Here is an 11,919-nt window from a genome sequence, read left to right on the forward strand (position 1 = left end):
CCTTTGCGTCACTTGGCACCTGTCCCCTCCTACATGCAATACCTTCTTTACTGCACTTAATCCTACGCTGTGTGCTGTGTTTTCTCCAATAGTCTGCCTAACAAAAGGGCCTGAGCTTTATTTGTATTTTTATTCCCAAATGCATGATGTAGGTGCTATTTCATTGCTCCATCCAAATGGAAAGATCAGGAAAGATTTTTCACTGGCTTGAACCCTGTTAAATCCTGCTCCCTCAGGGCCTTGTAAAGTAGGGATTCACAAAGCAAAAGGACATACTCAAACACATCCGTTCTTATCGTCCAGATCATTAAAAGCAATGTAGGACGTTTTATGGAATCTCTCATAACACACTTCTGTTCACCTGGTACTGTCCCAGCAGTGAAGCAAACAGGAGAAGTGTAGGGGGTTCTGAAACCCTCTGCGCTGAGTGGAGGCCACTTGCTCTGAGTGGGAAAGAACCACTGTTGAAATCCCACAATGCCTGAGACCCTGCCCACAACTCAAGGCACTGTTGAGGTGAATGCTTTTCTCTTGTTATTGTCAGTTAACACCTTATATCAACATTCTTACATTTATAGCTACAGAGGGTTTATTTACCTTAAATGAATTTTCTTGAGTTCAACCAATAGTGTTCATGAATTTTAAGCAGCAAATTCAGAAACCTAGAAGTCCATGCCATCATTTCAAAAGGACAAGCTTAGTCAGCTTAACTCATTATCCTTGAATGTCCATTCCTTTAAAATATGACATTTATTCATATGTCTACAGGCCCTCTGTATGTCCTTTTTGGAGAAGTGTCTTTTCAAGTTTTTCACCCATTTCTTAATTAGGCTGTCTTTCTGGCATGGAGTTGTATTAGTTCATTGTATATTTTGGAGATTAAGCACTTGTCAGATGTATCATGGGTGAAAATGTTCTCCCATACAGTGAGTGGGTTCCTTATTTGTCTTGCTGATGATTTCTTCAGCTGCATAGAAACTTTTTAATTTGATGTAGCCCCATTTGTATATTTTCTTCTTTGTTTCCAGTGCCTTAAGAGATATATCAGCGAAAATATTTCTATGTTGAATATATGAGATTTTACTACCTATATTTTCTTCTAGGATTTTATGATTTTTGCAACTTAAGTCATTTTATTTATTTTCAATTTAATTTTGTGTATGGTGCAATTTGATGGGCTAGTTTCATTTTTTTTGCATGTACCAGTCCAGTTTTACCAACACCACTTATTGCTTCTCCATTGTATCCTCTTGCCACTTTTGTCAAATATCAATTGCTCATACAGGCATGGGTTTATTCCTGGGCTCTCTGTTCTGTTCCATTGATCTGTATGTCTGTTCTTGTGCCAACACCAGACTGTTTTTATTACAGTGGCCTTATAGTATAGTCTGATGTCAGGAATTGTGATCCCTCCTACTTTGTTCTTCTTTTTCAAAATTGCTGCGGCTATTTGGGGTCATTTTTGGTTCCATATAAGTGTTTGGAATATTTGTTCCAGTGTTGTGAAGTATACTATTAGTATTTTAATAGGAATTGCATTGAATGTGTAGATTGCTTTGGGAAGAATGACCATTTTAATGATGTTAATTATTCTAATCCACGAACACGGTGTATGCTACCACTTACTTGTATCTTCCTCAATTTCCTTCTTCAGGGTCCTATAGGTTTCTGAGTATAGGTCTTTTAACTCCTTGGTTCAATTTATTCCTAGGTACGTTATTATTTTGTTGCAATAATAAATGGAATTACTTCTTTAGTTTCTCTTTCTGATAGCTTATTATTGGTGTATAAAAATGTCATCAATTTCTGGGTATTGTATCCCACTACTTTGCCAAATTCATTTATTAGGTCTAGTAGTTTTTTGTGGAATCTTTAAAGTTTTTCTATGTACAATATCATGTTGTCTGTGACTAATGACAGCTTTATTTCCTCCTTTCCAATTTGGATGCCTTTTATTTCTTCTTTTCTGATCTCTGTGGCTAGGACTTCCAGAACTATGTTGAATAAGAGTAGTGAAAGTGGACATCCTTGTCTTGTTCCTGATCTTAAGGTGAATACTTTTAGTTTTTGTCCATTGAGAATGATGTTGGCTGTAGGTTTTTCATACATGGCCTTTATTATGTTGAGGTATGATCCCTCTGTTCTCACTTTGCTCGATGTGTCTATCATAAGTAGGTGCTGCATTTTATCAAATGCTTTTTTAGCATCTATTAATCTGATCATATGATTTTTGTCCTTCATTTTGTTTATGTGATGTATTATGTTCATTGATTTGCAAATATTATACCAACCTTGCATCCCTGGGATAAATCCCACTTGATCATGGTGTACAATCTTTTTGATGTATTGCTGGTCTAGTACACTAATATTTTGTTGAGGATTTTAGCATCTGTGTTCAAATATGCTCAATGTCACTAATCATCAGAGAAATGCAAATTAAAACCTCAATGAGATATCACTCACCTTACACATGTCAGATTGGCTGCCATCAGTAAATTAACAATTGGAGAGGATGTGGAGAAAAGGGAACCCTAGTCAGTGTTGGTGGAAATTCAGTCTGGTACAGCCACTGTGGAAAACAATAAGGAGTATCCTTAAAAAATTAAAAATGGAACTCCGTTTTGACCCAGTGATTCCATTTCTGGCAATATACCCCAAAGATCCTGAAACACCAGTACAAAAAACTATATGCACCCCTATGTTTACAGCAATGTTATTTACAATAGCCAAGATTTGGAAACAGCCTACGTGCCCATCAGTAGATGAGTGGACAAAAAAGCTGTGGTACAGTTACACAATGGAATACCAGGCAGTAGTGAAAAAGAATAAACTCTTAGATTTTGCAACAGCATGGATGGACCTGGAGAAAATTATGCTTTGTGAATTAAGCCAGTCAGTAAAAATAAATACTATATGATCTCACTTATATGTGGAATCTAATGAACACAATAAACTAACGAACACAAGAGTAACAGAAGCTTATATATATAAAACAGACTGATAGTTACCAAAAAGGGGAGTGGGGGACAGGATGAAAGATGGTGAAAGGATTAAACAAAGAACATTTATGCACAACGCATGGACAATAATATGGGGATTGGCTTGGGGAGGGGAGAAGGTAGGGCTGGGTGGAGGTGGGGAAAGGGAGAAAAAGTGGGAACAACTCTAACAGCATAAACAATAAAAAATTTAAAAAGTAAAATAAAATACAGCATTTGAATCTTCATGTCAGAATAGTTTATTCAATTACTGGGATGATTAACATAATCTTTTAATCTAATCAGCCTTATAGTCTCTGGTGAGGAGCAAAGGGGCCCATTTAAAGTAAATTTTCTGGTGTTGCTGGGGCTGATGTCCAATAAATCTTTGGTGAATGGGTGAGTGAATGGAGGAACTAATGAATGACATTGAAACTGGTTCAGTTTTCCCTCTTCCATAATCACTTTCTTTGACATCATGTACAAAGTATCCAGAATCACAATCTGATTATGCTTCTGGAAGACAACAAATGTAAAGAAAAATCTTGGCTGCTAGTGTCACAAAATGTATCAGAAAAGTTTTAGGTGACTCCCCAAAAGTGACTTTTTAAAGTTACTATTTTTCAATCAACAAAAGAGTTGAAGAAGCTTTTCAGCCCTTCATAAGAATAAGGGTTGATAGGTTGATAATGTCTGTTCCATAAGTATATCAAAGTACATTTAAAGAAGGTTGTAACACCAAATAATTTTTTTAAAATATATAAATCACCATATTTTCAGAAGAGGTCATTAGAACAAACCTATGAATGATTCTTGAACAAAACACTTCCCTGATGGTGCCATCTGCATCTTTTGTCACTTTTCTTTTCACCTTTCCTCTTCCTCCTCTTTTTTCTCCTCTCTCTCTCTCTCTGCTCCTCACTCCCTCCATTCCTTCTTATTAGTCACCAGACTTAGGTATATTTATAAAGCTTATATATTCCTCATAACAATGTAATATAAATGTTATTTTTATAGTTTGGTAATCTGAGTTTCATAGACATTAAATAACTTGCTCAGGATCACACAGCAGAGCCAGAATTCAATCCCAGTCTATTTTATCAGTTTTTCTCTGATATTTTTTTGTCATTGTTGAAAAACAATAATGTCTTTTGTGAGTTATTAAACATTACTCTTAAAGATAATATAAAAGAAGAAAAACTTGAAAAATAAAAAATTTTTATATAAAATATAAAAATATAAAAATATATATAAAATATAAAGGAAGAAAGAATATTTTTATAACCTTAAGCAAAAGACTAAAAGAAAATAGAATTAAACAAGGATTAAATATTAGTTTCTTCAAAAATCTTCTTGAGATGTTATAAAAATGGATCATATATCTCTAAAAGCCATTATATGACTATCTACACACAATCATGGACAACAAAATACACTTCTATGAACGTACTTTGATATTCAATGAAAAAAAAAGATGGCCTCCAGAGACAGAGAATACAAATACAGATAGAGATAGGTATGCAAGGACCTCATTTACAGAGGATCCCAAGATATTTTACCGCTCATTTCCCTGATGGCTCCTTAGCAATTATCATAGGTTTCTCTAAACATAAGAAATGGAATATTTAGGTTCCTGTTTCAGGATATCCAGTGGAACAGATGATTGGTCAAATGATTGGAGGATCTTAGGATACATTACAAAATCCTTAACTAAATGGCCTGCAAAGCTCCAAGATCTGATTCTCTGACATCCCCAGCCTCATCTCAGCCAGACCTAGCTGGCTTTCCATGCTCCTCTGCCATTGGCCTTCTTTATTTTATTTTTTAATTTCTTCCAGAGTACTGTGCCCATCCTTGCTCCTTCCGTATCAGGATCTTCCTGTTTCATTGCTTTTCCCTTGACCATCTCCTCCCTCCATTCCCTCTCTGCCCTATCTCCTAACCTTTCTCACCCTCTCTTATTTATCCTTTTAGTCTCAGCTTGCCCTTCCTTAGAGGAAGTCCCCCAGATAGCACAGGCCAGGTGTGTCTCCCTCACCCCAGGTGGAGTACTTGCTGTTTCCAGAAGCTGTTCTAAATGCCTTACAGGTACTATCTCATTAATCCCCACAACTCTGTGAGGAAAGTACTGCTATAAAACCATGTTATACCTGGGAAACTGAGGTATAGAGTAATTAAGCAATTGGCCTCTGTTGCAGGGCTGGTATGAGGAATAACAAGACTTCTTGGTGGATTCCAGAGCCCATTGCTCTCCCAAATACTTGGCTAAACTGCCTCTCTTGTCCTGTCTGCTCACTCCTAGCATCTTCTTTGTGTAGCACTTATTCTCATAATTATTTTTTAAATTATTTGTTATTTTTGTCCTAATTTCCTATTATAAAGCTGTGACAGCAAGAACTAAGTCTCTACTTCAGCCCTGTCTAGCATTGTGCCTGGAACATAGGAGAACGCCAATAAACATCTGAAGAGTAAATAAATCAGTAGATAGTCTAATGGAGGAACAGATGAATGGACAAATAAATGACATTGTTGGCTTATGTCTTTAAAAAACGGTGCCAGTAAATCTTGGATTTTATGCTTATCTACACATAAACAAAAACCCTGTTGCTGGGGTAGCAATATCATTATCTTATAAAAAGAGCAGGGTACTTGGGACTACATATTTTGGACAGACTAGGTCTTGGTTCACCTTGATAGTATGTTTTTCTATGGGAATACTCTGACTGATGTTGTAGGATGTCCTATTTCTGACCAAACTTTTAGGAGGTCAATGATAAAAACTGGTGTTGGGTGGAGAAGGAGTAGAGAAAAATAATAGAGTATTTTTGAGCTAAAATAGACCATCAAGATCACCAAATTCAACGTGGTTACACTAGTTGATGTAGTAATGATTCTTTGCTTACTTGGAGCCATTTTTTTCAATTGTCTCTTCAATTGTTTTCAGTGTAGGTGAAGGGCTTCAGAAGTGTGCTGCCAGTGCCCTCCTGTCTGACGTGCTCTGCTACTGTCAGATGAAGATAAGACATGGGGCATTTTAGAAAAGGCACATGACTGTGATACAATGCTTTCATCCAGCTTTGGAAGACATAGTGACTGATAATAACTTCAGAAACATCACCTACTTACTAAATGTCTAAACTCAAACACATATCAATAGTAGTAAGGCATAAAAAAATTATTTCATAAGAGTGTGAGGTGTGAACACAGGCTGCTGAGTAAAAAGCATTTTGTAAAAGTATTCTATTTGAAAACAGTAGGGCAATTTTTGTTAAGATCAGAGCCTGATTTCAAAGACAAGACCTCTCTTAATACTTTTCCTCATTTGGTGTCTGACCTGCATAGGAATACAACTCCAAACCCAATCACATAGAAAAGTATTGCACTAAGCACAGGATTTGGAGCCAGAAAACTATCCTTTCTCTAGCTGTGACCTTGGGCAAGCCACTTGACTTTTTTGAGTCTGCATGTTCTGATCTGCAAAATGGAGCTAGTCCTTCAAGAACCCCATGTTATAGCATCTTACATGGGTGAGGTTTACCAATGATGGGGAGAGCTAAGGCATATTAAGTGTATACCATGTTTTGGGCACTTTACCTGTATTACCTCACTGAATCCACAATAAAACCCTATGATAAAGACTTGGAAACTGAAGCTTGAGTTTTAATTCTAGTCCTGTTGATTATTAGCTATGAGATTTAAGTAAGTTACTTTTACACCCCCAGGTCTCTGAATTTGCACCTGTGAGGTGGGGTAATAATAGTACCTACTTCCTATAGTCAAGATGAAAATGGAATAAGGTAATGCAGGTAAAGTGATTGACAGTGCCTGGCACACAACAAGTGTTCAATACACATTTGCTATAATTACTTGCTATTATTCAGTGTTGATGCAAGACAGTGATAATATACCCCTCATATTTTAGCCCCTAAGATCAATAAATACCCAGAACAACATCTCTCTGCCCTCCCTGTTAAATTAATCTCTTTCCTGATTTGTCTTATTCTTTCACACTCCTAGTATGTTTATAGTTCATTATGCACAAGTAGACTTGTATTTATATTTATTTTCTCTCATTTTTTTCTTCTTATTCTTACCAGATATGTAGCACTGCCTAGCCCATGGTTTGTGCTCAGGAAATATTTGTGGAATTTAATCGATAGGGTGGTTTGGAAAGGACTGGCCCAATTTTTTAAACCCAGTACATAAATGCATCACTTTTCACCATGTCTTTGTGAAACCACCCTTCTTTGCTCTTTGTGACAGGGAAGTGCACAATTTTTAGATTACACATCTCTAGAACATGAATCCAGTTTGGGGCTGAGGTTTGCAGTCTGGGACAGCAGACTCATTGTTTGTTGTGCTGGGCCAGGGCAGGCAGCAGCCAAGCGAGAGAATGGAGTGGAGAGAATGGGAGTTTGGAAAATAAACAAACCTGGATTGTATCCTGGCCCTGCCACTGACTTAGTGGTTTTGTATAACTTGTTGAGCCTCACCTTCCTCAACTGAGAAATTCAAATAATATTATCTGTATTTTTAGTTAATCTAGCATAAGAGATGATATATGAGGTCTGTCTAGAAAAAGTCCAACCACTGTTATTATGGCTTGCATGACATCAACGTAACCTGGCAGCCAAGGAGAGTGGACTGGAATGTGCAAGCGTGAACAATGACGACTTCACTGTACTTGTAAGTGGGGGAGGTAGATGTTATTGAGTGAGCATGTGTACTACGTGGCCATCACATTCAAAATGACTGAGTAGAGCAATGAATCTGCATCAAATTTTGCATTAAGCTTGAACATTCCTCCACAGAAACTATTCAGATAGGGCAGAGCTATGGGCAACTGGTGATTGGCAGCTTCAACACAACAATGTTCCTGCTCATGCATCACATCTTGTGCAAAGATTTTGGTGAAACATCAAAGCACCTGGTTGACTCAGTCCCCATACATCCCAGATTTGTTGCCCTGTGACTTCCGGCTTTTCCCAAAACTAAAACCACCTTTGAAAGGGAAGAGATTTCAGACTGTCAATGAAATTCAGGAAAATACAATGGGGCAGCTGATAGCTATTGGGAGAACTGTGAGAGGTCCCAGGGTGCCTACTTTGAAGGGGATTGAGGTGTCATTGTCCTATGTACAATGTTTCTTGTATCTTATACTTCTTCCATAAATGTCTTTACTTTTCATATTACATGGCTAGATACCTTCTGGACAGATCTCATATATCAGGTGTGTGACACAAACTGGGAGTTCAATAAATGATGGCTATTGGTCTTCTGGACATCAGTCTGGCTATCCAGGTAAAAGTTTTCAGCAGGACTAAGATGAATTCAAAAGACCAATTGCAAGGCAACTTAGGAGGGGTCATCAACAAGCTGGAGTCAGAAAATAGGAGACAGGAACTCATGTAAAATGTTGACTGGGCTCAAACCAAGGGGTAGTCCCACTCCACATAATAGACCTAAATTCTGGGCCCAGTATTGGAACCCAATTAAGTTAAACAAGACATTTTGTCTGTACAGCAATTCTAGAGTATATGCCACCTTATAAACTCTGGCCTTGCTACTCAAAGTGTGGTGCAAGGACCAGCAGCACCAATGTCACCTGGAAGCTCGTTAGAAATGAAGGTCCTCAGGCTCCACTGCAGACCCCCAAATCAGAACCTGAATTATACTGAGATCCCCTGGTGATTCACATAGCCATGAAATCTGAGGAGTGCTGACCTACTAGAAGCCAAGATATACTTGATAGACTTTTTCTTCAAAATAAAAGTTGGTGGAGTCAGATAGGTGGGGGCTCTGAACTCCCACCTGGCTTGCCAGGGACTGAGGCAGGGTGGTCCTGCATCCCAGGTCCCCAACTCTCAAGACTTCTAATTGGGTAGTATCACATCAGTCCTCACGGGGAGTAAGAGCCTTCTGCTGGGACCTTTGGACCCTCTTTCTTTGGAGACCTAGATTCCTTGGAGCTGGGACCAGGTACTCAAGGAAGAGTCTTTTATTTATCTATGAGCCAGTCTCCTCATTCTTCCCAGAGAGTCCACAAATCACCTGTTTATGCCTTTTGCTCAGATACCTCACACTGCCCCAGTTATCCAAATTTGTTAAAGTCTTCATCTTCCTTTTAGCCAGTGTTTTTAAATCTTGGCTAGGCTTTAGAATTATCTAGTTCCAATATGCTGGTGAGGTTAAAAAAACAACAAACCAAATGACAAAACAAAACAAAAACAACGTTTAGGCCTCAATTTGACCAAATCCAAATCCAAATCTCTAGGGGGTAGCACCCAGGCATGAGCAATTTTTAAATCCCCCAAGCCTATTCCAATGTGCAGTTGAGACTGAGAACCACTGCTTTCAGCCTTAGCATTTCCTTCACTTCTAAATTGTCTATGGTGTTGCAATAAGCAAAAGGACTTAACTATGGGTTATTTCGTGCTATTCTCTAACGCAGCCATCATCTCCCCTGATTCTTTGTAAGCTCTTGCCCCATGAGGCTGGAACAGGCTCATATGAGCCTGTGAAAGGCAAATGTCATGGTGGAAACAGGATCTATGACCGTGTAGCATTGTGCATGTCTCCCCAGCTCCACCTTTAGTGAGGTCCAGTCAGGAGCTTTTGGTTGGCCACAGTGGGTATTTACAGCACAGAAAACCAGCATGCAAATCAGAGTGGTGTAAATCTACTTTTCCAGTGAGCTGGTTGTTAAATATTTGTGAGCATACCACAGTTTTTATCTTTATTAATCCCCACATTTTGTGTCCAGTGATGGGATTACAGTAGATATTAATAGGTTATTACTGGGGCAGCAGTTTTCAGGGCCAGATTTGTTGAGCCTCAAATAAAAAAGAGGGTAGAGGCAGGAGATAGTGAGGGAGGGAGAATAGGACCGGATAGAAGGGGATGGCTTTAAGGAGAAAAACTGACATCATGCTCAAGGGGCATATACAGCTCTGCTTTAACAGGCAGTGATTTTAGGGAAATGCCTGTAAGTGGGGGTTCCAGGTGGCAACAATGATAAACATGGGACTTCAGTGTGTGTTGTCCCTAGGTGCTCCATCAAGGTCCTTGTCAGGGAACTTAAACCTAGCATCATTTTTGAGTCAATCTTAACCCAGACTGGGAGTACAGCGCTATGAGGCCCGCCCACGAGTAGACTCCAGAATTAATTAGTCCTGGCTGCCGGTCCTGCCATCTCCTTATATGCTCTGTCAAGTTCCTTTCCCCCATAACCTGCAGGGCATTTTATAGGCATCATTCAACATGACTATGGGGCTAAGTATGAGAATGGGACTTTGTGCTTCTATTTTCCCACTTAGTCTTTTAGTTGTGTCCAAGGGAGTTTGTAGGATACAATGTAATATATTTAATAGAAATGCCCCAAATCTGGAGTCAAGCTAATCTAGATTCTTCCTCCCACTTCCATCTCTTACTAGTTTTGGTCTGGGACACATTATATAACCTCTTTTTTTATTTGGGAAATGGGAGGACTAATACTTGCATAGTAGGTTCATTTCAATGATTAAATGAGCAGAGGTGTGGGAAGGCCCTGACATGTAGTATGTGCCCAACAATGTTATTTCTGTTCCTGAATTCCCTTAGGCTGGAGTCCTATTCTTCCAGCCCAGTGAGTCCATTGGTAGTGTCGCTCAAATTCTACACTCCGTTGCAATGTGTAGCTACCAACTCCCTTCCATGACTCCTTGACTTCCACTTGGGTCTACTTCCATGACTCCTTGGAAGTGACACCAGCCCAAACAAACACAAAGTCATTGGTTCTTTTTAAATGTTATACTGTATTGGTGGTTGCTTCCCTTGGAGTACAGTCTGGCAGTTGATTCAGTTTTCCCTGTCCTGGACTTACCTAGTGCCTCTGTCTAACGCCAGTAAGACACAGGTGAGCACAGTGGAATAGACTTTGGAGTTGCAGAGGTCGAGTTTAAATTCCATTACCGTTACTTTCACACTGTGTGACCTCAGGCATACTATTTAACTCATCTGAAGCCTCAGCACCTCCATCTTTAAAAGGAGTTTCAAAGTATTACCTAGCTCCAAGACAATGGGGAGAATCACATGAGATAATACATAGAAAGCTCTTAGCAAACGACCTGGCACATAATGAATGCTCAGTTGATATTGGCTATTATTTTATGCTTTGCTGCTGAGCTCAGCTATGGAATGATGATAAGCACTAATCATGAAGCAATACTTCTATCTTAAATACTGCTCACCTGTCAGTACTTGGAATCAGGCCACTCTTTTTTCTGCCAAACTAAGCAGTTCCAATTTTGGCACGATGAATTTTGGGTGAAGGAATGAGTGGCTCATTAGCCACATGTGCATTTGAGTATGTTTTTAAAGAAGTACTTGGGACTCAGAAGGTCCTTGGAGAAAATAAGAGCATCACATTACAAGACTGAAATAAAAATCCATTTACTGTAGGTAAAAACTCCTTTATAGGAAAAAAATGATTTGGGGATTATGATGGATTTTTAATTGAAGAACGACCAGGAGCTGTGATGAAATGGTGCTTGGGGCCTACTAGGGGCACATCCCTTTGGTCACACACACAAGAAGTGCAAGAACTGGAATCTGTGAGCAGAAATGCATTCAATGCTTGGTTCAGCTCCTGAACTGCCCAGAGTTGTCTGAGATATTCTTTTCTGAACTAGGCTTTTTGCTTATCTATAAAGATAATCTGCCCCTCTGTGCTCTTTTTAATTTTAACATCAATCGCTGTCACCATAGCTAACATCACGAATACCCCTGACTTGTGCCTGCACAGTCATGAGCACTGATGGAATACAGTGTGTGAGTAAGGAGTGGGAGTCATTTTTTTCTACTGGAGACAAATTAATGACAGTGAATAGAAAGAATATGAGGCTTTGTCTATTTTGGGTGAGGAGACATGGAATTCAACTCTCAGTCACGTGTTCAGCTGACA

The sequence above is a fragment of the Desmodus rotundus genome, chromosome 3 (genome assembly GCF_022682495.2).
Source record: "Desmodus rotundus isolate HL8 chromosome 3, HLdesRot8A.1, whole genome shotgun sequence".
Lineage (NCBI taxonomy): Eukaryota > Metazoa > Chordata > Mammalia > Chiroptera > Phyllostomidae > Desmodus > Desmodus rotundus.